General features: G+C 43.4%; 1 protein-coding gene across 5 annotated transcripts in view; it reads left to right on the forward strand.

Moving 5' to 3' along the window:
• The window catches only part of foxn3 (forkhead box N3), a 474,886-nt gene that overhangs the window by 46,893 nt on the left and 401,236 nt on the right, over positions 1-26,757 (forward strand). The window contains exon 1 of one of the 5 annotated variants that reach the window (XM_043696967.2): positions 5,888-6,061. The exons of 3 other annotated variants lie outside the window; for them this stretch is intronic. The gene's annotated coding sequence lies outside the window, so the exon portion shown is untranslated. Of the gene's footprint in view, positions 1-5,887; positions 6,062-26,757 lie in introns of those variants that run through there. One more of the 5 variants, XM_087989602.1, reaches the window with a different exon arrangement.

Genomic DNA, 26,757 nt, shown 5'->3' on the forward strand with positions numbered 1-26,757 from the left:
CCCCCCCCTCTCTCTGTTCCCCCCCCCTCTCTCTGTTCCCCCCCCCTCTCCTCTGTTCCCCCCCCCCTCTCTCTGTTCCCCCCCCCCCTCTCTCTGTTCCCCCCCCCCTCTCTCTGTTCCCCCCCCCTCTCTGTTCCCCCCCTCTCTGTTCCCCCCCTCTCTGTTCCCCCCCCTCTCTCTGTTTCCCCCCCCCCGTCTCTCTGTTCTCCCCCCCCTCTCTGTTCTCCCCCCTCTCTGTTTCCCCCCCCCCCCCTCTGTTTCCCCCCCCCCCTCTGTTCCCCCCCCCCCCCTCTGTTCCCCCCCCCCCTCTGTTCCCCCCCCCCCTCTGTTCCCCCCCCCTCTCTGTTCCCCCCCCTCTCTCTGTTCCCCCCCCCTCTCTCTGTTCCCCCCCCCCTCTCTCTGTTCCCCCCCCTCTCTCTGTTTCCCCCCCCCTCTCCTCTGTTCCCCCCCCTCTCTCTGTTCCCCCCCTCTCTCTGTTCCCCCCCCTCTCTCTGTTCCCCCCCCTCTCTCTGTTCCCCCCCCCCTCTCTCTGTTCCCCCCCCTCTCTCTGTTCCCCCCCCTCTCTCTGTTTCGCCCCCCTCTCTCTGTTCCCCCCCCCTCTCTCTGTTCCCCCCCCTCTCTCTGTTCCCCCCACCTCTCTCTGTTCTCCCCCCTCTCTCTGTTCCCCCCCTCTCTCTGTTCCCCCCCCTCTCTCTGTTCCCCCCCTCTCTCTGTTCCCCCCCTCTCTCTGTTCCCCCCCTCTCTCTGTTCCCCCCCTCTCTCTGTTCCCCCCCTCTCTCTGTTCCCCCCCCTCTCTCTGTTCCCCCCCTCTCTCTGTTCCCCCCCCTCTCTCTGTTCCCCCCCCTCTCTCTGTTCCCCCCCCTCTCTCTGTTCCCCCCCCCTCTCTCTGTTCCCCCCCTCTCTCTGTTCCCCCCCTCTCTCTGTTCCCCCCCTCTCTCTGTTCCCCCCCCTCTCTCTGTTCCCCCCCCTCTCTCTGTTCCCCCCCCTCTCTCTGTTCCCCCCCCCCTCTCTCTGTTCCCCCCCCTCTCTCTGTTCCCCCCCCTCTCTCTGTTCCCCCCCCCTCCTCTGTTCCCCCCCCTCTCTCTGTTCCCCCCCCTCTCTCTGTTCCCCCCCCTCTCTCTGTTCCCCCCTCTCTCTGTTCCCCCCCCTCTCTCTGTTCCCCCCCCCTCTCCGTTCCCCCCCTCTCTCTCGTTCCCCCCTCTCTCTCGTTCCCCCCTCTCTCTCGTTCCCCCCTCTCTCTCGTTCCCCCCCCTCTCTCTCGTTCCCCCCTCCTCTCTCGTTCACCCCTCTCTCTCGTTCACCCCTCTCTCTCGTTCACCCCTCTCTCTCTTCTCCCCCCTCTCTCTCTTCTCCCCCCCTCTCTCTCTTCTCCCCCCCTCTCTCTCTTCTCCCCCCCTCTCTCTCTTCTCCCCCCCTCTCTCTCTCTTCTCCCCCCTCTCTCTCTCTCTCCCCCCTCTCTCTCTCTTCTCCCCCCTCTCTCTCTCTTCTCCCCCCTCTCTCTCTCTTCTCCCCCCCTCTCTCTCTCTCTTCACCCCCTCTCTCTCTCTCTTCACCCCCTCTCTCTCTCTCTCTTCACCCCCTCTCTCTCTCTCTCTTCACCCCCCTCTCTCTCTCTCTTCACCCCCTCTCTCTCTTCACCCCCTCTCTCTCTCTCTCCTTCACCCCCTCTCTCTCTCTCTTCACCCCCTCTCTCTCTCTCTTCACCCCCTCTCTCTCTCTCTCTCTTCACCCCCTCTCTCTCTCTCTCTTCACCCCCTCTCTCTCTCTCTCTTCACCCCCTCTCTCTCTCTCTCTTCACCCCCCCTCTCTCTCTCTCTCTTCACCCCCTCTCTCTCTCTCTCTTCACCCCCTCTCTCTCTCTCTCTCTTCACCCCCCTCTCTCTCTCTCTCTCTTCACCCCCTCTCTCTCTCTCTCTCTTCACCCCTCTCTCTCCTCTCTCTCTCTCTCTCTCTTCACCCCCTCTCCTCTCTCTCTCCTCTCTCTCTCTCTCTCTCTCTCTCCTCTCTCTCTCTCGCTCTCTCTCTCTCTCTCTCTCTCTTCGCCCCCCTCTCTCTCTCTTCACCCCCCCTCTGTCTCCTTTGTCTCCCTCTCTCTTCCCTCCTCCTCTGTCTGTCTGTCTCTCTGTTCCCACCATGTGCTTCCTTTGTCTGCTCTTTGCCCTTTTAAAACTGCTGTTGTTTTGACTTTTTTCCAAAGTTCCAAAACAATGCAACAGCATATAAAATAGTAATTGCTGCTCCTGGAATTCGAGGAAATTACTTCCAACACCTAAAATACCTCAAAAAAAGGAGCAGCTCTTACAGCCAGAAATTTTAACTTCCTCCATCTTGGATTACCCAGAATATCCTTGAGCATAAGTTACTAAAAGCTAGCAAGGAGGTCCAGCACGCATGCAGTCGACCACTATCTACATGGGAAAATCAGGAGTGTGACGGAATACTCCCCACATATTTGAATGGGTGCAGCTCTCACAACACAAAGAGTTTGACATCATCCACGGTAAAGGAACTTGCTTGGCTTCGCATCCACTTCCTCCTCCACTGATGCTCAGCAGCAATGTGTATTATCTGCAAGATGCACTGCAGAAATTCACTGAACATCCTTAGCACCTTTCAAACCCAAGGCTACTTCCATGGAACACCGCTATCTGCAACTTTCCCTTTTTAAGCCACTTGCATTCCTGGCTTGGAAATACGTTGCCATTCCTTCAGTGTTGCTAGGTCAAAATCCTGGAATTCCCCCTCCATGGGCATTGTGGGTCTACCTACAGCACATGCTTTGCAGCAGTTCGAGAAGGCAACTCACCATCACCTCCTTGAGGGCAGCTAGAGTGGACAATAAATGCTGGCCAGCCTTTGATGTCTACATCTTACAAGTGAATTAATAAAAAAAAGTTCTGTAGGTAAAGTGTATGTTAGCCTTTATCAGAAGATTTGAGTGCAGAAGCAAAGAAGTCTTCAATCGTAAAGAAGTTAAAAATCACAACACCAGGTTATAGTCCAACAGGTTTAATTGGAAGCACACTAGCTTTCGGAGCGATGCTCCTTCATCAGGTGATTGTGGAGGGCTGGATCATAACACAGAAGGATATACTTCTCTAAGAAAGGATATACTTGCCATAGAGGGAGTGCAGCAGAGGTTCATCAGATTGCTTGAATGGTGGGATTGTCCTATGAGGAGAGAGTGAGCCTATCTTCTCTGGTGTTTAGAAGAATGAGAGAAGATAGGAAACAAAGTTCAAAATTATGAAAGGTTAGTAGAAACAGGATGTTGCCCCTTGCTGTTTGGTCTCAACTTTTATTCTTAGACTGTGTTTATTAGGATTCTGATAAGGTGGGAAGTTCTTTACTCAGTGTAAACTTTTGGGATTCTCTATCCCAGAGGGTGGTGGAAACTTAAACATTAAGTTCAAAATGGAGACCAGTAGATTTATAATTACTAATGAGATCAAAGGGTCTAGAAATTTCTTGATTTTAGTCCAGAGCAGATGTTCTCAACATGTCCTAGTTCTTTTGATAACAAGTGTGTATAATTTTATAGATCTAATACTTTACTCACTACAGACTAGTGATATTTCCAAATGCGCTTTTTTAAAATATATTTTGGGGGACAGGGCAAATAAACAAGTAAAGTTAATGCATTGAATTTGAACTTTTTTTTTCTATAAGAGTTAGTGGCAAAGTTTTTATTGCAATGTTTCTTTGCCAGTGAAGATGTGATTGTTTATTGATTTAAGGCCTGATTTAAGAAGTGATGCAATAGAAAATAAATGATTGCATTTTTAATATTTTCATTTGAAAGGGGGGTATATCACAGTTTGCTGTTAAAATTATTCCTAAAATGCATGATATGTAGGCGAATCAAGTCAGAGTTTAAGAAGCTTAGACTCTGCCCAGCAATCTATCTGCATAGAATTGTGGTTGAACATATTTATTTGAGTAAAAGAATGTTGGAGTAGTACTGTTCTATGCATGTGTAATAGGGTGAATATTGAGGAATGCCATTATTAACCACCCACTGTGATGTCTTATGGACTTGTGGGTAGAACAGTTTGGGATTGCAAAGGAATAAGACCACAGATCTAGTGGTCTGAAAGCCTCTAGCAGTATCCATTATATCTATGTATGTTGTAAGTTGTTGCTAACATGTAATAAAACATTTCTAATCAGAAGAGACCATTTGAGTTAGTCTGGAATTGATTTTCCTCTATTACACTAGATCAAACAGGCTCTATAGTTTCCAATGCTTGAGGAGATTGGCAGCAGCCTTAAAGTGGCATATCAATTTGATACAGCAGAGACTTTTTTGACCCTTCATCTGTTGGGAAAAACATTCTCCTGATGTACTGTAAGCCTTTCAGGATGCTGAGCACCTTTACCAAATCTTGTGGCCTTTTCTGTTCTTGAAAATAACTCAACCTCAACAGTCTATAACTGTAAACCTTAGTCTCAGAGGCTATTTGCATTGTTATCTTGTTTTCTCTCTCTCCAAAGTCATTTTGTCCTTGCTAAATTGTGGTGCCTTGACTTGGACAGAATGTTGCAGCTGGAAATGACCTAGTGTCTTGTATAAGCTTATTTATGTTTGGAGAATGTTCCAATATATTACTTACTTGGGATGTAATTGTGACATGATGCTCAGCTGCTGCAGTTCTTCTCCCTCCTTCATGACACAGATTTTTATTGGAAATACTGAAATGCATTTAGTGCTTAATGTTTATGCTGTTTGTAAAAATATGAATTGTATGTACATTCTTGGTGTTGACTTAATGGCTATTTCTCCTGAATTGAGATCCGGTTTGAATCCATAAAATGGAATGTTAGACAAAAGACAGCTGCATCTTGAATTTCTATGAAAGGTTCTGATCTAAACTTCAATTTTTCTCAATTTCTGAAATTAAAATCACTCCCTCTTGTGGAAGAGATACTATTTCACGAAGCATATGTGGCTGTAAAAGACGTGCATTCAGACTTGCTTGTTCCTGCTGCCACAGGAAGTTCAGGGTGTCCAATAACCAAGCAGAGGCACAGTTGCCATGGAGATTAAGGTAAGACACCCCCACCACCTTAAAAAGGATAGCTGTATTTCTGTTCATGTGCATGAAGCATTAGCCTCTGCTCACTTCCCCATGTCATCTGTTGAAACTTGAGTATACGTCTGTCAAATCAAGGTCGTTTATTCAGTTGCTGACGTGGTACCACAACTTTAGTCAGCAAGGTTTTTCCCTTAGTAATTTTTTTCAAAATTGTGATATGTTGTGTGTTAACTGAAAATGTAGGCAATACTACATTGAAGAATTCAGTTCATTTTCTCCAATTGATATTAAACAGAATTGTTGCAGAAAGTAAACTGAACTAAATGTGAAGTTTATTGCAAGACTGTGAACAGAATTCCATTTTAGGCAGCTACCTAGGCTGTGTGTAACGGTCTGCCCTCCGCATATGAATATGCTGCAGCTAGATGTCCCAAAAGCAAAGGTTCTAATTGCTTGATTCTAACCAGTCTGAAACCTAAAGCTTAGTTTTCTTGGGAGGAAATGACTTATATTTTGACTTTGTTTACTTGTCAATTGGTTGAATGATGATTAGCTGCACATACACAGCATATATTCAAACTAAAATTTAACTGAACAGAACTTTTTAAAAGAGGAAAAACATGTTAGAACTATTTTGTTCAGTATAGTGAAATAACTTAAATTGCCTACTCAGTATTCAAATTTGAAAAGCTTTTAATCATTAAAAGAATACATAAATAAAAATAAAGTCTTGCAGCAACATGTGTAAGTTCAAGGTTTCCTGTTGGTGGAAGTTTTTTTTTAATCTGAGGGAAGGACCGTTGGCAGGAAATGTGTCAGTCGCTTGTTTTCTTGAACTGAAGGAAGTGAAAAGGATTCGCTGACTTGCTGACTATGTATGCAGTTCCCTTCTGTTTTCAAAGTGTTTTTAAAAGAGAGAGGGCTTTTCCACTGCTGTACAACACTAATGAATGGCTTTGGTCTTCACATCTGAACCTGGTGTTTGGGGAAATTACACTTAGAAAGTGATGTCGTGCTCTTGAGAGGTATTGAATTCTCAATGTTTCAGTATCTTCAAACTGAAAGTATGGTGAACTGTGGATTTGTCAAAGGTCTGTGTTTGTATTGGTATTTGACATTCTGAAGCTGTGGAAGTGTATGTAAATTGATGTGGGTTTTCATACTTGGCTGCTAGTAATTGGGAAAACGTTTACTTCACTGTCTCCAATTCAAAGCTGTTATTCTCAGTAGTCTGCATAGCAGCCATATGTTGAAGGGGCTGCCTGAGTAGTACAGTGCTTAAAGCAACCAAATTGTTTTTTCTTTCTACAGATCTTCACAGTTCAGGATTTTCTTATTTAAAAAAAATGGTGTATAAGACTGAGGATGAAGTAATTAATAATGTGGATTATTTTTCTGTTTCTCCAGATAAATCGCCCAGTTGCTTGATTTTTTTTCAAAATGTTTGGGGGGTAAAGACTATACAAGCTAAAACAAAGTCTATGGATGCTGAAAACTGGAAATTAAATACTAGAAATATTTAGCAATTCTAGTTAGTGTCTATGGTGGGGAAAATAAGTTGATATTAAATTTACCTTTTATCAGAACGGAGTATAGCAAGAAATGCTTAAGTTTTGAGTGTGAAAACTAAAAGGAAAGGCAGCTGAGAGTAGGGTGTAAAGTCAAATAGGAGTAATTTTTCTTTTTCATCTTTTTGAGATGTAGGTGTTTCTGACAAGGCCAGTATTTCATCCCTGATTACTCTTGAACTAAGATACTTCTGAGAGCACATTATTAGTGGGGTCATTTGTGATGAAAACCAGGGATTGGTGAATTATGTGGATTCACAATTTATGCTGGTTTCATGATCACTAATGTGACTAGTTTTCAATTCCAGGGTTATTGATTTTTAGTGATTTTTAACTTTGTACTCTCCAGTCCAACACCAGCATCTCCAAATCAGGGTTAAAGCCAAAAGTCTAAAAATTGGAAGCAAGTCAGTGAATTTTTTTCAATTGAGGATGAGACCAGGAAACTGCATTAGTGCAATCATCAGTATATAATAGGGGAGGAAAAAAAAGGTAAGGTTTGAAAAAAGAATGTTCACTTATTCCACTAAAAGGCAGACTCAACTCATCCTCATCAACACCAACACCATCACCATCCAGATGAGGATGTCTGTCACCCACACTGAGTCTGTGGGTGGCTGTGCAGACTGATGTGGCTTCACAGGCTCTGTTACACTTTGGGCAGAAGTTAAGTGTGGGAAGGGGTGTTGGTGTGGCAGTGGGTTCCTTACATATGTTTTCACCTGACTTCTGCTTTTATCTGATGGTGTGTCTCTGAATGCTTGATACCTTTGCAGTGTCCCTCTTCCTCCTCCCCTGAAGGGTCTTGGGCCAGTGTTTCCCAGGTGTCCATTGGGAATGCTGCACTTTGCCATTGAGGTCTTGGGGGTATCTCTGGTCACCTGATGCTGACCTGCCAGTTTGAAGCTGGGAATAGAGCAATCCGCTTGAGTCGTCTTGGGTCTGCCATTGCAACTGATGTGCTCGGCCCATTGTAGCCAATCAAGGTGGCCACTGCTTTGATGCTAGGGATGTTGGCATGGTCGAGGACACAGGTATTGATGCATCTTTCTTCCCAGCAGGAGCTTGCGCAAGTAGCATTGATGGTACTGCTCCAGCGGCTTGATATATCTGCTGGAGACAGCCCATGTAGGGTGTGAACCACCACATGATCATGATGTCAGATCTGATGTTGTCCTCAAATACCCTTTTCCTCAGGCGACCAAAGGCTGTGCTAGCATACTGGAGGGAGTATTGGATCTCTTCAATAACTGTTTGGCTGATAGGGCACCCCTGAGGTATGAGAAGATGTTCCACATATTTCACTGAAAGGCAGGCTTTATGAGGATTTATGTGGGTACCTATAGCAACCTCTTGTTTGATTTTATTTATTTTCACGTGTACTGAAGTAGTGAAAAGCTTTGTTTACTGTGACCTGTAAGCAGATCACAGTAAGCAATGTGCAAAACATTTAGACAGGCATACAGGTTACATTGCACAGGGCGTACAAGAGAGATCAATGTTAGCATGATCAGCATTATTCGAGGCAAGACTGTCTATTCGTAGTTTTATGATGGCTGGAAAAAAGCTGTCCTTGAACCTACTGGTGCGTGTGTTCAGGCTTCTGTATTTTCCTGATGGAAGAGGTTGAAGGAGTGTTTTTGATGTTGGCAGCCTTTCTGCGGCAGTGAGCCTTGTAAATGGAGTCCATAGATGAAAGGTTGGTTCCTGTGATGGCTTGGGCTGTGCACAACATCCTCTGTGTAGTTTTCTCCGATCCTGGGCAGAGCAGTTTCCATTTCAGGCCGTTATGCACCCAGACAGTATGCTTTCAGTTATGCATCTGTAGAAGTTGGTGAGAGGGGATTCGAGATGACGGAGACCCAGTAGGTTTTGCTGAGCTCTGCCCCAGACAAAGTGGGGCACTCACGCTCCCTTCACTGTTTAGACTTAGACCTATGCCCTCGCTCGTGCTCTCACTCGCGCGCTCTCTCACTCTCTGGAGACCAGTGAGCAAGGTTAGATCTTATGGCATACTGGGAGAACTAGCATGTGGAAACAAAACTTGCTCAAAGGTAGATGATGACACCAAAATCAGATATGTAGTGGACAGCAAAGGAGGTTATCTCAGATTACACCAGGATCTTGATCAGATGGGCCAATGGGCTGAGGAGTGGCAGATGAAGTTTAATTTAGATAAATGTGAGGAACTGCATTTTGGAAAAGCAAATCAGGGCAGGACTTGTACACTTAATGATGGGGTCCTAGGGAGTGTTGCTGGGCGGGAGATCTTGGAGTGTGGGTTTGTGGCTCCTTGGGGGGTGGGGTCTCAGGTGGATGGGATGGTGAAGAAGGCATTTGGTATGCTTCCCTTTTATCGGTCAGAGTAGTGAGTACAGGAGTTGGAAGGTCATGTTGCGGCTGTACAAGGACATTGGTTAGGCCACTTTTGGAATATTGCATGCAATTTTGATCTCCTTCCTATCAGAAGGATATTGTGAAACATGAAAGGGTTCAGAAAAGATTAAAAGGATGTTGGAGGGGGTTGAGTTACAGGGAGAGGCTGAATAGGCTGGGCGCTTTTCCTTGGAATGTTGGAGGCTGAGGGGTGACCTTTACAGAGGTTTATGAAGTAATGGGGGGCATGGAAAGGGTGAATAGGCAAGGTCTTTTCCCTGGGGTGGGTGAGTCTAGAACTAGAGGACATAGGTTTAAGGTGAGAAGGGAAAGATATAAAAGAGACCTAAGGGGGGCAATGTTTTCACATACAGGGTCGTGCGTGTGTGGAATGAGCTGCCAGAGGAAGTGGTGGAGGCTGGTACAAAGACAGCATTTAAAAGGCATCTGGAGTACGTGAATAGGGGCAAATGGGACTAGATTAGGTTTGGATATCTGGTCGGCATGGGCGAGTTGGACCGAAGAGTCTGTTTCTGGACGTTGACACCTGCAGGGCAGAGCTTGATCTCTGAGTTTGTACAACTCCGAGAGAAGATTGATGCTTCAATGGACCGGGTCTCCTCCAGGTGGGAATTGATGTCAGACATGCTGTTGAGGCATGACCTGGAGATGCAGAGTCCTGGATGGCATGTCGGAGGGGCAGAGCAATGCGCCGCGGCTTCCAAGACCACGGCCGAATCTTCTGAGAGTTGGGTTCAGGCCTTTGAACACCGGGTGCGGGCCTTGGAGGAACAGGTCGATGATTGGGATAACTGGTCGGCATGGGCGGGTTGAACGGAAGGGTCTGTTGCCGTGCTGTACATCTGACTCTATGACCTTAAATAGAAGTTGTCGGAAGAATATCTGGTTGCTAGGGCTTCCCAAGCAGGAGGAAGAAGGCCAGCTCATCAACTTTCTGGAGCAATAGCTCCCCCAGTTTCTAAGGCTACAGGTCCAGGTAGGTTGGGTGCGGGTCGAGCGGGCCCACCAGGGTGCAGTGCGCAGGCCCGGATTGGACCAGTGCCCCGCCCGGTCCTAGTGTGACTCCAGCATCGTAGAGACAAACAAATGATGCTGGAAGCCTCAGGCTATGGTATATAAAGGATCACGAATTATGCTTTTTCAGGACTTCTCCCTGGTCGTGATCCACAAGAGGAAGGCCTTTGATGAGGTAAAAAAGCGGCTGAGGGACTTGAATATTCAGTACTTCTGAGATATCCAGCGATACTGCGTTTCAGCTGCAGAGGCTCCATGTTCATCTTTGATTTGCTGGAAAAGGCAAAGGACTTCTTGGATGCTCTAAAATAGGCTGATTGGCCTGAATTATATGGACAATTATTTTATTCTGCCCCTTCTCCCCCTCCCCCTTTTTCGTCTGTAATTTGCCTGGTTTACCTGGTTGTTGGGGGGTGATCTTGATTTCCCTTTTTAATATGTGTCGGGATTACAACTTTATATTTTGTTTTGTTCAGCCAGGAGTGCCTAGGGTTACAGTATGGAAGGCACTGGTTGGGTACCCACTTTTTGCTTTCTTGTCATAAGATATGGCTCCAGCGAGGAGTCATGGTGGGATCAATGGGTGGTATGAGCACCCACTGTGGACAAGGGGAAAAATCTCCTTTGTTATGTTTTATGTTATACAAGTAGTTGGTAGTTTTTGATTTAATAGTTTTAGAAGTTGCGTTTTTAAACTTTGTGAACTGTTTAAGGTTCTCGCTTGGTGCGCTATGAGTGGGATTCTTCCTCCCGGGGGTTTGAACTTGCAACAGAGAGGATTCAGCTAGGAGTATTTCTCTTTTTTTTTAAACTCTAAAAGTAGAGGAATGACTATCCTCATCTGGAGGAACCTTCCGTTTCAAATGTTAGGCCAAATAACTGATGAGTCTGGGTGATTCATAATACTTAAAGCTTTAAAACATGGAGAGGATATGGGATTCTGAATGAATTCCCCCCCCTCCCCCCCCACGGCACATCCCTTTAAATTTGTAACTGATGCGCTGTCTAGATTGATGGCCCTCGGGGCACACCATTCGATTATAAGGAGAGACTTTAATGGCATTATTGACCCTGAGGTGGACAGGATGCGTGGGGGGTCTTGTGGATATGTCTCCACAATCTAGGCAGTTGGTGGACCTGAACAGAGAGTTGGGGTTGGTGGATGTATGGAGTTGCCTTTACCCTGAAGGTAGGGATTTTACATTCTATTCTAACCCACATAAGTAACATACCAGCATTGACATTTTTTGTCCCATCAGCCTTTTTGAACTCTGGACTATCCAGCAGAATAGGGAATAAAGCCATTTCTGATCATGTGGCAGTGTTAAGACTGGAGGTGGTGAGGTGGATTCCTGGCACTGGCGTATGGGCCCTTTCCTCCTGAAAGATTAATAAGTTTATAATATTTTTTGCAAGAGTTTAAAAATTTTTGGGATATAAACTCCGGTACAGCCAGCAACCCATCGATGATGTGGGAGACTACCAAGGCCTACATGCGGGGTTTGATTATTTCTTACTCTGCAACACGAAAACGACAGAGGGGAGAACAGCAACGTCTGCTGGAGGCTTGCCTGAAGGCAGCTGAGTTAGTCTACTTTGGTAGGCTGTCCATAACGAAGTTACAGCGGATTACAACTCATGGCTACTTTGAATGTTGCACTTACCCAAACAGCAAAGAGGGAAATCTCTTCTATGAAACAGATTATTTGAGTACAGGTGATAAGCCAGGTAGATATTTAGCGTACTTGGCCAAAAAGAAGAATGCTCCCCAATCTATTAAATCCATTAGAGAGAGTGCTGATACTCTGACTTGCAATACCAAAAAGATTAATGCCGCATTTAGAAAGTTTTATTTTGAGCTGTATCAGTCAGAGGGCTGTGAGGATAGAATGAGGAAGATGGAGGCCTTTATTTTAAGACCCAGGACCTTTTTGGGTGTAACCTCAGAGCAGGTGTCCTTTTTGAGTGCCCCTTGTACAATTCGGGAAGTACAGGAGGCGGTGAGGCTGCTCCAGAGTGATAAAGCGCCCGGGCCAGATGAATTTCCAAATGAGTTTTATAAGGAGTTTATAGACAAGCTGGCCAGGCCACTCTTGAATAATTGTACATATCCATTCAGTCAGGGTAGCCACCCATCCTCTTTCAGAGAAGCAAATATCTCTCTTATCCTTAAGGGAAGGCCCCAGAAGAATGCATTTCGTACAGGCCCATATCATTACTGAACATGGGTTTTAAAATGCTGGCTTTAAGGCTGAAGAGGGTATTGCCTTTTATTGTAAAGGAGGACCAGGCTGGTTTTGTTAAGGGTCATAGGTCTACCAACAATATTAGAGTATTAAATATGGGTCCAAATATGTCATCGAAGAGCGATACTGGGTTTGATAGTCTCCCTAGACACAGAGAAAGCACTTGATCGGGTGGAGTGGCCGTACCTCTTTTATGTCATTGAACGGTTTGGTCTTAGGTTTTTACCAAGTGGGTGGCAGTGCTGTATAGTGACCCGAAAGCAACGGTGCTCCCTAATGGTTGAAGGTCAGATTGTTTTAGTGTTGGCAGAAGCTGCTGTCAAGGGTGTTGTCTTTCACCACTATTATTTACATTGATGATCCAGCTGCTGGTGGAAGCCATTCAATTGGATCCCTATATAACTGCCCCGGAGGTAGGATCAGGCAGGCATATAATTACTCTTTGTGCTGATATCCTTCCTTTTTTCAACTGATCCAATGACATCTATGCCCCACTTAATACAAATGATTACTCTATTTGGTTTGTTTTCAGGGTACAAAATTAACTTCATGAAATCAGAGGGCATGCCTGGGGGGGGGCTGGGGGGTCTTACCAGTAAGTCCAACCTTGGGGATGGAACCAGTTTCTCCTTTCTGTGGTTACAGGGAGGTTTTCTGTACTTAAGCATTTTTATTACCCCGGTTTTCGATCAGTTATATGAAGCCAATTATGTGCAGTTGCTAGAGAAAATTAGGTAGGACATTTGGCACTGGGAAGATTTTCAGGTATCTTGGTTGGGCAGGATAGCCCTGGTTAAGATGAATGTTCTTCCTTGCTTATAATATCCCATGGAATGTTCCCCTTGATGCTGCCAAGGCAAACACTGCGCAGGCTTCACAACTGGCTCGGATCTTTTATTTGGCTCATCAATGGCCTCTTATTAAGCTGGATAAATTGCAGCTTTCGTGAAGAAAGATTTGGGTGGGAGTGAGTGGGGGAAGAAAAGAGTCTAGATTTTCCGGACTTTAGGAAGTACCAACTGAGTTCCTTATCCTGTGTGGCTGAATGGGCCTGTCAGCATCCGCGCTCAATTTGGTTAGACATTGAGACCTCCCAGACAAAATGCTCCCTCATTAACTTGTTTATGGACAAGATGAGATCTGGTTATGGATCATTGTAAAAACTTGATTGTCCACCAATTTCAAGAGATGGTCTTCCACAGCTTCTGACCAGCATTGTACGTATTTTTGTGAAGCTCTTCCCATTTCAGCTTCTCCTTGTAAGCTGAGACACCTTGATCTGATTTTCTGAAGTGGAGTAGTAGGTGTCTTTTTGGTTGTGTAGCAGTGGTCCAGAAAGTTTGATCCTCTGGGGTAGAAGAGGTATTGGTGGTACTTTGGAAGCACCCTGTTGTGGTTGGCTTGGTTGAAGTCACCAGCCACAATGAGTAGAGCATCTGGGAATTTTTTTCTCTAAAAGTGCTTGTAGTGATGTAAATTACGTCCCAGGCATCCTTCACATCTGCATAGGATGAAGCGAGTGGAGTTGAAGGTAAAGTTCTTCAATGTGAAAACCAATTGAGCTAGGTTAAAGTTGTGTGGACTTGTTGGGCTGAATAAATGTAATGCTGGAATCATCGACAGCTGTCATCCCCAAAGAAAAGGGGTAAAAATTTACTCTTTGAAAATGATGAGCATAATGTTTGGTTGGAGGACTGCAAATTTAAAGATTAGATTCCTGAGCTTTGTTGGAAAAGTTTAGAAAGTTTGAGAGAGTGAGTGTGAACTAGTAAATTTAAACATGTGGTCAGCAGATCACGGTAATGAATTGAAGAGAGGTGTTCTGTCAAGTGGGACTTTTATTTCCCCATGGAAAAGGCGACCACATTGGAGCAGTGAAAGCAGTATATTAAATTGAATGTATAAATCACGTGTTGTTTTATCTGGAAGATGTGTTTGTAGTGTCAGGAAGGGTAGCGGTAAAAGAAGTAGGTGCTGCAATTGATGATGTATACTTTTTGTGACAAAAGATCATACTTTTTACCAGTTGACCTCCACATTCAACATTGAATCTATTTATGAAGTTGATTTAGAACGTAAGCTGATTGATGATTTTTCCTCAGGTGGTTGTTGGACATTGATGCAGAGCATTGTGGCATTCATTTTAATTATACAGCTATCATAGAGTCATAGAGGTGTACAGTATGGAAACAGACCCTTCGGTCCAACCTGTCCATGCCGACCAGATGCCCCAACCCAATCTAGTCACATCTGCCAGTACCCGGCCCATATCCCTCCAAACCCTTCCTATTCATAAACACACCCAAATGCCTTTTAAATGTTGCAATTGTACCAGCCTCCACCACTTCCTCTGGCAGCTCATTCGATACACGTACCACTCTCTGCGTGAAAAAGTTGCCCCTTAGGTCTCTTTTATATCTTTCCTCTGTCACCCTAAACCTATGCCCTCTAGTTCTGGACTCCCTGATACCAGGGAAGAGACTGTCTATTTATCCTATCCATACCCCTCATAATTTTGTAAACCTCTATAAGGTCACCCCTCAGCCTCCGACACTCCAGGGAAAACAGCCCCAGCCTGTTCAGCCTCTCCCAATAGCTCAAATCCTCCAACCCTGCCAACATCCTTGTAAATTTTTTCTGAACCCTTTCAAGTTTCACAACATCTTTCTGATAGGAAGGAGACCAGAATTGCACGCAATATTCCAACAGTGGCCTAACCAATGTTCTGTACAGCTGCAACATGACCTCCCAACTCCTGTACTCAATACTCTGATCAATAAAGGAAAGCATAACAAACGCCGCCTTCACTAGCCTATCTACCTGCGACTCCACTTTCAAAGAGCTATGAACCTGCACTCCAAGGTCTCTTTGTTCAGCAACACTCCCTAGGACCTTAACATTAAGTGTATAAGTCCTGCTAAGGTTTGCTTTTCCAAAATGCAGCACCTCACATTTATCTGAATTAAACTCCATCTGCCACTCCTCAACCCATTGGCCCATCTCGTCAAGATCCTGTTGTAATCTGAGGTAACCCTCTTCGCTGTCCACTACACCTCCAATTTTGGTGTCATCTGCAAACTTACTAACTGTACCTCTTATGCTCGCATCCAAATCATTTATGTAAACGATCATTGAGGGAAAAGAAGAATAATTAAAAATAAAACGGCAGTTAGTCGAAGTGTGAAGGAACAACATTTTCAAAATGCATTTTTTCAAGGCTGCGATCCTTTATTCCCTTTTGAATAATCTTTAGATTAGCAATAGAATATAGGTTTATGTGAATATATTTTTCATGTGTTGCATAAACTCAACCACCTGATGAAGGAGCAGTGCTCTGAAAACTAGTGCTTCCAAAGAAACCTGTTGGATTATAATCTGGTGTTGAGATTTTTAACTTTGCACATTCCTGTCCAACACTGGCACCTCCAAATCATATTAATGTGATAGAGACTAATTGGAAGTTTAGAGTTCAGTCTGAAGTCCGATCGGTCATGATCTTCAGGCAAGCTTGAGAAGCCCAATGGCCTTGCCCCTAATTTATCCATAAGTCCAGTACAACTCTTTCACTAGCTGAACTTGGTTTCACATTGAACAATAACTCCTTCAACTCCACTCAATGCTTCCAATCAAAAAGGACTTCAGTGCTTACCCCCCTGTATCTTAGCAAAATCTGCCTTTTAGTGGAATATGTGAAATATTCTTTATTAAAATCTCGATCATGTTACTTTTTGTTAATGTCGCATGTACCAAGATAGTGAAGTATTGTTTTGCGTGCTATACAAGCAGATTGTACCATAAAAACTGCAACATGGTAGAAGAACAGCTGCGGAGAAGGTGCACAGAGATCAGAAATCTACATTTGTGTAAGTCCATTCAAAAGTCTGATAACATTGGGGAAGAAGCTGTTCTTGAATCTGTTTGTATGTGTATTCAAACTTCTGTATCTTCTGACGGAAGAGAGTATAACCAGGGTGGGAGGGGTCTTTGATTATTGGCTGCTTTCCTGAGGCAGCAGGAAGTATAGATGAGGTTAATAGATGGAAGGCTGGTTTATGTGATGGACTGGGCTATGTGCATGACTCTGTAGTGTTTTGCGGTCTTGGGGAGAGCAGTTGCCATACCATGCTGTGATATGTGCAGATTAGGTTCCTTTCTGTGGTGCATCTATGAAAATTGGTAAATGTCATTGTTGACATGCTGAATTTCCTTGGCCTCCTGAGGAATTAGAGGCATTGTTGTGCTTTCTTGACTTGTCAATGTGGATGGACCAGGACGGGCTTGATGGTGATCACTCCCAGGAACTTTCCTCTCTCAAACATCTCCACCTCTGCACGATTGACGCAGACGGGCATTCCCTCCACTCCACTTCCTGAACTCAATAACCAACTCCTTTTCCTGATGTTGATGGAAAGATTGTCTTTATGCCTTGCCGATGAGCACTCAATCTCTTTCCTGTACTGTCTCATTGTTGGAGATCTGACCTTCAGTGGTGGTGGTGTCAGCAAACTTGTAAATGGGGTTGGGTGGAATTTGGCTACACCGGCATGAGTGCATAAGTAGCATAGTAGGGAGCTGAGTGCACAACCTTATGGGGCTCTGATGTTGAGGATTATCATGGAGGAAGTGTTGTCACCTGTTCTATTGTGGTCTATGGGCAGGCAGTTGAGCCAGTTACAGAGGGGAGAGCCAAGACCAAGGTGTTGGAGTTTGGAAAGGGGTCTGTTTGGAGTTACGGTGTTGAGATGGAGCTATGGTCAATAAGTGGGAGCTTGATGTAGGTATCCTTGTTAACCAGATGTTTCAGGGAGAAGTGTAGGGCCAGGGAGATGACATCTGCTGTGGACCTGTTGCTATGATAGGCAACTTGCAAAGGATGAAGGCAGGCTGGTAGACCGGAGTTAATGTGAGCCATGCTTAACCCCTCGAAGCACTTCATAGTTATGGAGGTTAGAACCACCAGCTAGTAATCATTGGGGCACACAGCATGATTTTTCTTTGGTGCTGAGATGATGGTGGTTTTCTTGAAGCAGGTGGGGACTTCAGATCATATTAAAGATGTCAGTGAATGCTCCTGCTAGCTGTTCCCCACAGGATCTGTGTGGGGGGCTGGGGAATCCATCTGGGCCAGTTTGTTTTTGTCGGTTTGTTAGATTCTTTTCCTGAGGTTTCACACATGAGATGCAATTCGCTCAAATCATCTTCTGCAAACAAAGTTTATTAAAGCCTGGACATGCTAGGTGATCCCCTTTGACCCTCCTCACAGGTGTGCAACGTAGAGTCAAAAGATGCTCTGAACAAAAAAACACCCCCTTTTATATAAGTCAGTTGGTAAAGTTCACAGATACTCTTATGCCCCACCTCCTCTGCCACGCCCCCCCCCCCCCGTACCATTAAGTGTATAAGTCCTGCTAAGGTTTGCTTTCCTAAAATGCAGCACCTCATGTTTATCTAAATTAAAGTCCATCTGATACTTCTCAGCCCATTGGCCCATCTGATCAAGATCCCATTGTAATCTGAGGTAAACTTCTTCACTGTCCACTATACCTTCAATTTTGGTGTCATTAGCAAACTTAATAATTATACCTCTTATGCTCTCGACAAAATCATTATATAAATGATGAAAAGTAGAGGACCCAGCACTGATCCTTGTGGCACTCCACTGGTCACACTGAAAAACAACCCTCCAGTCTGAAAAACAACCCTCCACCACCACCCTCTGTCTTCTACCTTTGGATACAGAACTGGCTCAAAATGGTGAGCTCTCCATATATTCCATGAGATCTAACCTTGCTCACCAGTCTCCCATGGGGAACCTTGTCGAACGCCTTACTGAAGCCCATATAGATCGCATCTACCGTTTTGCCCTTATCAATCCTCTTTGTTACTTTTTCAAAAAAACTTGATCTAAGAATCTTTCTTGACTGTAACTTGTATTTAAGACAAGACGTTGGCTTGCTATTTCAAACATGCATCTGTCTGACAGCAATTTGTCAGGCAGGCATGAGTGGCATGGTGGCTCAGTGGTTTGCACTACTGTCTCTCAGCACCAGGGACCCAGGTTTGATTCCATCCTGGTGACTGTGCAAACTCCACACAGACATTCTTCCTCTGGGTGCTCCGGTTTCCTCCCACAATCTAAAGGTGTGCAGGTTAGGTGGATTGGCCATACTAAATTGTCCATATTGTCTGGAGATGTGCAGGCTATGTGGCTGAGCCATGGGAAATGCAGGGTTCCAGGGAAAGGGTAGGAATTGGGTCTGGGTGGGATGGTTTGGAGGGTTGGCGTGGACCCAATGGGCTGAATTGCCTGCTTCCCCACTATAGGGATTCATGACCATTAGAGAATGAGGGAGCCAGAGGTAGGTTCATGCAGTGGGAGGTGTTCCATAAGAGGTGCTGTTAATTGTCTCGACTGGGAGAGAAGTCCTGAAGTGTTTTTTTTCTGGTGTGCGTTTGTGGTGCAGAAGTAGACCATTGTTCTATCGTGTCTGCATTAGTGGATTTTTAATAGAGTACTTTTTGTGCTGTAATGCTCAAATTCCCCCTTAAACCTGAATGGTACCAAATTGGCAATTTACTTTATACTGTATAATAATGTAAGTAGTTTGAATTTGTAAATTGATTAACAGCTAAAGTATAGGGCTATGCAGAATAGGTTAGTATATGGGTGGTTTGTACGTTAAGCTACAAATTGATACCAGCTCTCATGGATAGAATGCATTTGTGTTGTAATAGATTTGTTATGGACTTTTTGTAAAGCTGGAACTTGGCATTCACTTCTGTGTTCTCATAAGCTATCAGTGTTAATGGTGCTTGTAATATTACTCCATGTCAGCATAGAGGAGTATAAATAAGGGAGGCATTAGCCAGTTTATATTTTTCTCAGCATTGAATGTTGTTTTATAAATTAGATACACAATGACTTCAGTACTTTGTCATAACATCTCAGCTCAAAATAGTCTAAGATACATAATATAGGATAAATAGCATGTGTCTAATTATGCTCATTCCAGTTAAACATTGGCCCCTTTGTTAAACATGACATCCAGATGTAGTATTCTGCAACTGTTGCTGACCTATACTTTCCCACTGAGGACATTGGCATCTTTCAAGCTGGTGCCCTTTTTAAAGGTATCAGGTTATCTAGAATCTTTGCAAGCAATTTGCATTACCTCTCTGGCTTATCACTTTGTTGAGTTTCATTTCACTTCTTATCGATTCCTTCCTGCCTAATATTCCTATACACATTTTTGATTAAGAAACCTGTTATTCCATGGTAAGTGTAATTCCAAATGAGTAGCTTGTCAGTCAACTTAATGTTACGGCAATATAAGGTTATGCTGTTTTATATCAATATTTAGGAATTGTCTAAACTGCCAGTTTGCTTGGTATCCTTGAGCTCTAACTGCATTAAAGTTCTCCTTGCAGAAAGAATAGTAGATCCTACACTTTAGGAAGATGTGATGGAGGCATTGTAAGCAAGATAGCTGGATTGTAATGAAATTGGTCCACATGCTGAACCTATTTGTTATTTTGGGGATGGATTTGGAGACCTGCAGCCACTGTGTGAGTTGATACTGTACTTTCTGTGAAACATCTACCTGACAGCTGAGAAACTGTCTTGGATGGTGAGCTTATTTTTTTTTCAAAAAGCTTTCAGTTCAGTTTCTGAAGATTGCCCGTGTGTACGTTCACTAGCTTGACACTAATGTAAGTGGGGCTTATGTTTTGTAAAGTGAAATTTTTAAATTGGCAGCTGTTGCACTTAACAGGCCCTCTACCACAATCAAAAATTTTCAAAAGCTGATTGTAGCAAAACGTGACAGTGAAACCTATGTTAACGCTCATTTAAGTGTAGAGAATACTTATTTATTGTGACCTTGTAATATCCACTCAACAAAGTGTTGCTTTTAACATGAATGTGTTATAGTGTGACACCAAGTGACCGGTGGGAAAGAAAAGGCAATCATTTAATGTTGGATGCTTGAAATTTCAACTAGAATTCACACTTCAAATTCTCCAACTTGCCATACTATTTTCTTCTGACCTGAAGCTCTGTGTGTATGTTAGATCTTATGCTCTGTAAGAGAGAGCCCTACGCATCATTAGCAAATTCATGTCATTTGTATTTTGTGATGGTGTAATGCTGTTGTAATGCTGTTGTCTTTGAAGCAACACAGCCACCAACATGATGTAACGAATATCACAATAGACAATAGGTGCAGGAGTAGGCCATTCAGCCCTTCGAGCCTGCACCGCCATTCAATATGATCATGGCTGATCATTCCTAATCAGTATCCTCTTCCTGCCTTATCTCCATAACCCTTGATTCCACTATCTTTGAGAGCTCTATCCAACTCTTTCTTAAATGAATCCAGAGACTGGGCCTCCACTGCCCTCTGGGGCAGAGCATTCCACACAGCCACTACTCTCTGGGTGAAGAAGTTTCTCTTCATCTCTGTCCTAAATGGTCTACCTTGTATTTTTAAGCTGTGTCCTCTGGTTCGGCACTCACCCATCAGCGGAAACATGTTTCCTGCTGCCAGAGTGTCCAATCCTTTAATAATCTTATGTCTCAATCAGGTCCCCTCTCAGTCTTCTAAACTCAAGGATATACAAGTCCAATCGCTTCAGTCTTTCAGTGTAAGGTAATCCCGCCATTCCAGGAATTGACCTTGTGAACCTACGCTGCATTCCCTCAGTAGCCAGAATGTCTTTTCTCAAATTTGGAGACCAGAACTGCACACAGTACTCTAGGTGTGATCTTACCAGGGCCCTGTACAGCTGCAGAAGCATCTCTTTGCTTCTATACTCAATTCCTCTTGTTATGAAGGCCAGCATGCTATTAGCCTTCTTCACTACCTGCTGTACCTGCATCCTTGCCTTCATTGACTGGTGTACAAGAACACCCAGATCTCTCTGTACTGCCCCTTTACCTCAATGGAATCAATTTGGGTAGTAATCTGCCTTCCTGTTCTTGCCACCAAAGTGGATAACCATACATTTATCCACATTAAACTGCATCTGCCCACTCACCTAACTTGTCCAGGTCACCCTGTAATCTCCTAACATCCTCATCACATTTTACCCTGCCACCCAGCTTTGTATCATCAGCAAATTTGCTAATGTTATTGCTAATACCATCTTCTATATCATTAATATACATTGTAAAAAGCTGCGGTTCCAGCACTGATCCCTGCGGTACCCCACTGGTCGCTGCCTGCCATTCCGAAATGGAGCCGTTTATCACTACCCTTTGTTTCCTATCAGCCAACCAATTTTCAATCCAATCTCGTACTTTGCCCCCAGTACCATGCACCCTAACTTTACTCACTAACCTCCTGTGTGGGACTTTATCAAAAGCTTTCTGAAAGTCCAGGTACACTACATCTGCTGGATCTCCCTCGTCCATCTTCAGAGTTACATCCTCAAAAAATTCAAGAAGATTAGTCAAGCATGATTTCCCCTTCATATATCCATGCTGACTCTGTCCTATCCTGTTACTACTATCTAGATGTGCCGTAATTTCATCCTTTATAATAGACTCCATCTTTCCCACTACTGAGGTCAGACTAACTGGTCTATAATTTCCTGCTTTCTCTCTCCCACCTTTCTTAAAAAGTGATATAACATTAGCCACCCTCCAATCCTCAGGAACCGACCCCGAATCTATCGAACTCTGGAAAATAATCACCAACGCCACCTCCCGAGCCACCTCCTTCAGTACCCTGGGATGTAGACCATCAGGCCCTGGAGACTTATCAACCTTCAGACCTAACAGTCTCTCTAACACCAAATCCTGGCAAATATAAATTCCCTTCAGTTCAGGTCCTTCAGCCTATGATACCTCAGGGAGATTGCTTGTGTCTTCCCCAGTGAACACAGATCTGAAGTACCCATTTAATTCTTCTGCCATTTCTTTGTTTCCTGTAATATATTCCCCTGTTTCTGTCTTCAAGGGCCCAATTTTAGTCCTAACCATTTTTTTGCCTTGCACATACTTAAAAAAAGCTTTTACTATCCCCCTTTATAGTTTTGGCCAGTTTACCTTCGTACCCCATTTTTCCTCTGCGCATTTCCTTCTTAGTAATCCTCTGTTGTTCTTTAAAAGCTTCCCAGTCCTCAGTTTTCCCACTTATCTTTGCTATGTTATACTTTTTCTCTTTTAACTTTATATGTTTCTTAACTTCCCTCATCAGCCACGGCCGCCCATGCCTCCTCGTGGAATCTTTCTTCCTTTTAGGAATGAACTGATCCTGCAACTTCTGCATTATGCACAGAAATATCCGCCATTGTTCCTCCACAGTCATCCCTGCTAAGGTATTGCACCATTGAACTTTGGCCAGCTCCTCCCTCATAGCTCCATAGTTCCCTTTATTCAACAGAAGTACTGTAACTTCCGACTGTACCCTCTCCCTCTCAAATTGCAGATTGAAGCTTAATGTATTATGGTCACTACTTCCCAATGTCTCCTTCACTTCGAGGTCTCTGACCAATTCTGGTTCGTTACACAAACCAGATCCAGAATTGCCTTCTCCTTGGTCGGCTCCAGCACCAGCTGCTCTAAGAATCCATCTCTGAGGCACTCCACAAAGTCTCTTTCTTGAGGTCCAATACCATCCTGATTCTCCCAGTCTACCTGCATGTTAAAATCCCCCTTAACAACTGTAGTGACATCTTTGTGACCGGCCAATTTCAGCTCCTGATTTAACTTACACCCGACATCCAGACTACTGTTTGGGGGCCTGTAGATGACTCCCAAGAGGGTCTTTTTACCCTTTAGTATTTCGCAGCTCTATCCACACTGACTCTACATCTCCTGACTCTAGGTCCCCCCGCGCAAGGGACTGAATATCCTCCCTTAACAACAAGGCCACCCCACCCCCTCTGCCCGTCAGTCTGTCCTTATGATAGCACGTGTATCCTTGAATATTCATTTCCCAGACCCTGTCCACTTGAAGCCACGTCTCAGTTATCCCCACAATATCGTATCTGCATATTTCCAAAAGAGCCTCAAGCTCATCCATCTTATGTCTAATGCTTCGTGCATTCATGTATAGTATTTTTAATTTGTTACTGCTCTCACCCTTCCCATCAACCCCTATTTCACTCAATGGCAGATCTGGTTTTAATTTTTTTTAAATGAAGTGATCTGGATGTGCTTGCCACGAGCAGAGTATGTGAAATAAGTATTCTATTTCCTTAAAATAATATAACTGGTGAACGCACACATGTTTGGGGAATTAAAGTCTGCAATGTTAAGTGAATTTTGCTGGTTAAAGTTCATCAGCTGTTCACACCTTTGCACTTTTAGTGGGAGTCTGTTTGTTTTCAAGTACTTGAGAAGGAGGAAGCTGCTGTCACAAAAGTAGGCAACAAGTCTTGAATAAAGCACCAGAAAAGAGTGGGAAACAGAGAAGTTACTCCATGCACAAGAAAGACCTCGCAACAATCCAGGTCTCTCCTCTCAAGAGGCACACCATGAGAGATACTTTGGAGTTATTTGCATTTAGCACTGCCAATGACTGTGTGATGCTGTGAACAAGTGAACTATTTCCCCACAAAATTTTGCAGTGTATTGGGTAAACAAATTTTCCAAAAGCCTTGGACATTAAAAATTTAGGCTGCCAAATTTCACTGCACTATTGAAGGTGTACTGCACTGTTTGAGGGGCCACTTTTTTTTAAGTCGTTAGGGTGACACCCTGCATTCTTGGGAGAACCTAAATGATCCTGTAGCAATATTCAAAGCGGAACTGTGAAATGTTACAACCATAATGTATCCTTCAAGGAGGATCAATAAAGCCATTGTCTGATCATCATCTCTTTGCTGTTAATGTAATCCTACAATGTACCAAATGGCTGATGTTTCCTTCATGTCATCTGAGACCACTGCAATGAAAGCTGTATAATACCTTCATTGTTAAGACCTTTGTTATTTTTATCATTTTTGGTTTGGAGCTGTGAACTGAGAGTTGAAGGTGACATTAAGTAAACAACTTTTCTTTTAGAAAGAAGAGAATAAACAAACTGAGATTTGAGGCAGGTCTGGAAGTTAATTACAGGAAGCTTATTTGCATTAGTGTCTTCAGGAAGCTAACCTACAATCGCATGTACCTGAGAGATTATGGATCATGGAGTCTAAGTGAGCCGGCCAATTGCATTTTATTTATTTTTCTCCTTTGACTTATCCCTTAACTCTGTCTGTTTGTTTGTCAGTCTTTGTGTGGGGAGGGGGCTAGAATTCAAACAAGATTGGGTTTAAATCATAGACATTAATTATCTTGTTGCTTAACTTTGAGAGCCACTGAATTATTAATAATTTGTTAAATCTTTTATTTAAGTTATAAACCTGATGTTTGGTTATTTACAATGTCTGGTACTGCTTATTGAAAAAGCCTGGTTCGGAACCATTGGGATCAGTTTTGGGGGTCATTGAATGTTTTAATTTTATGCTGATGCAAATACAAGGGGAGAGAGGCTGATTTGATGCAGCTGTCTGACTTTGTGTCGTATATTTTTGGAATTTTAATTTTGTTTTAGGAATAGAAGCAAATGGATTTCAGTCAGTTTTGTGAAGTTTAAGTCGGTCAGAAAGTCATTTGGACAGTGATCTCAGTGCATCAGTTCCAAGAAGACCTATGACTACAGTTAAGAGGCTGGGAGATCCTCTGTGATGTTAATGAATAGAATAAGATTATTAGACACAGGAGCAGAAATTAGGCTGTTCAGCCCATCAAGTCTGCTCCACCATTCAATCATGGCTGATAAGTTTCTCAACCCCATTCTCCTGCTTTCTCCCTGTAACCCTTGATACCCTTGACACTCAAGAACCTATCTATCTCTGTCTTAAATATACTAACTGACCTGGCCTCCATAGCCCTGGCAATGAATTCCACAGACTGACCACTGTCTGTCTTGAAGTTTCTCCTTAACTCTGTTCTAAAAGATCTTTCCATGACTCTACTCTAACCTTGTGCCCTGGGGTCCTAGTTTGTCCTACCACTGGAAACATCTGCTCAACATTCACTTGTTAGGGCTGTTCAGTATTTTGCAAGCTTCTCAATTAGATCCCCCCCCTCCCCCTCCTCCTCCTAAACTCCAAGTATAGACCCAGAGTCCTCAAATGTTCCTCATGTTAGGCTTTTCATTCCTGGGACCATTCTCATGAACCGTTTGACAAATCTGCCCAGGAAAATGAGAAGACTAAGCTGGTATTATCATAATATGATCAGCCACCTTGGGAAGTGGTTGAGATAATACATTTCAAGAAAGGAAAACAAATAAGGGAATTGCTGTGAAAAGTTAGATAACCAAATTAACAGGAAAACATATTTAAATGAACAAGGTAAGAGCTTAGGGCACACAATCAGCAAATCTTTGCTACAGTGATTTTTAAAAAATAATTCTCTCTGGTTCTTAACAGCTATGTATAAATGTATAATTATTGTAAGCATACATTGGGCTCATCAGGTGCTTAAGTCTCTCAGGCATATGTCGTGAACTCCAGCATTTTAAACATTAAATCCTTATGATAGAAGAGCTTAATTATCCAATTTTTAACAAAAACTGATCAGCACTGGAAGCCATAATTAAACTTGATAGTAGATTAATTTGGAGACATAACTTCTGTTCAAAAGTTTCATATTGTAAAGATTTCTATGATCCATTTTCTGCAGCTCTTGTTCAGCGAGAGTTACAGAATAATTAAGTGGGCTGTGTTACAAAGATTTGCAAATTCCCCCGTTTACAGAAATCTTGATCCATATAATCCAGACCCAATTTGCAAATTCATTGGTAATGGGAAATACAATTAGCAATCAAGTAGAACTGAGATAGGAATGTCTTTGTGCAAAGAATGGGATATTATGGACCAAAGTGCCAAATAATTACGCCCACCTCAGTAAAATCAGGAGGATGTTTTTGGCAGATAACTCTTCTATCCCATTTTAATGTTCAGTCCTAACAAACAAAATGGTTTTGATGCTTCAAAACAGATTAAACAGCGCATTGAAAAGCAAAAGTATAGGTCATTCATTTCCCTTCTGAGGTAGAAAAACAAAAGTCAATGATAACTTACTGTGCTGTGAAAACAAAGCACAATCCTGAAAATATTTTAGGAATGGAAAAAAAAATCAGCATTTTTCTTATTTATTCAAGTATCATATTACTATATGCTGTGCTAGTGAGTTCTAGATAAGTTCAAGACCAAAGTGTATTTTATTTTAAAAAGCTGATATTTGGCAAAATTTCAAGGCTTATTAAGCAAGTTGGCAACTATAAGTTGCCTGCAGAGAAGCAAAATATCCACCAGCTAACTTTAATCATTCAGCATACTGCAAAGGTAGATCATAAATTGCTTTGATTTCATATTTTAATGCAAGTCTTGAAGAAATGTCACAGTCTTGAAATGTTAGCTGTGGGCAGCCGTGCTGACGAGGGAAGTCAGGGATAGCATAAAAGTAAAAGAGAAAACATATAATGTGACAAAAGGCAA

Source organism: Chiloscyllium plagiosum, unplaced genomic scaffold (assembly GCF_037043375.1).
Source record: "Chiloscyllium plagiosum isolate Xiang-an unplaced genomic scaffold, Cpla_swu_hap1 HiC_scaffold_8, whole genome shotgun sequence".
Taxonomy (NCBI): Eukaryota; Metazoa; Chordata; class Chondrichthyes; order Orectolobiformes; family Hemiscylliidae; genus Chiloscyllium; species Chiloscyllium plagiosum.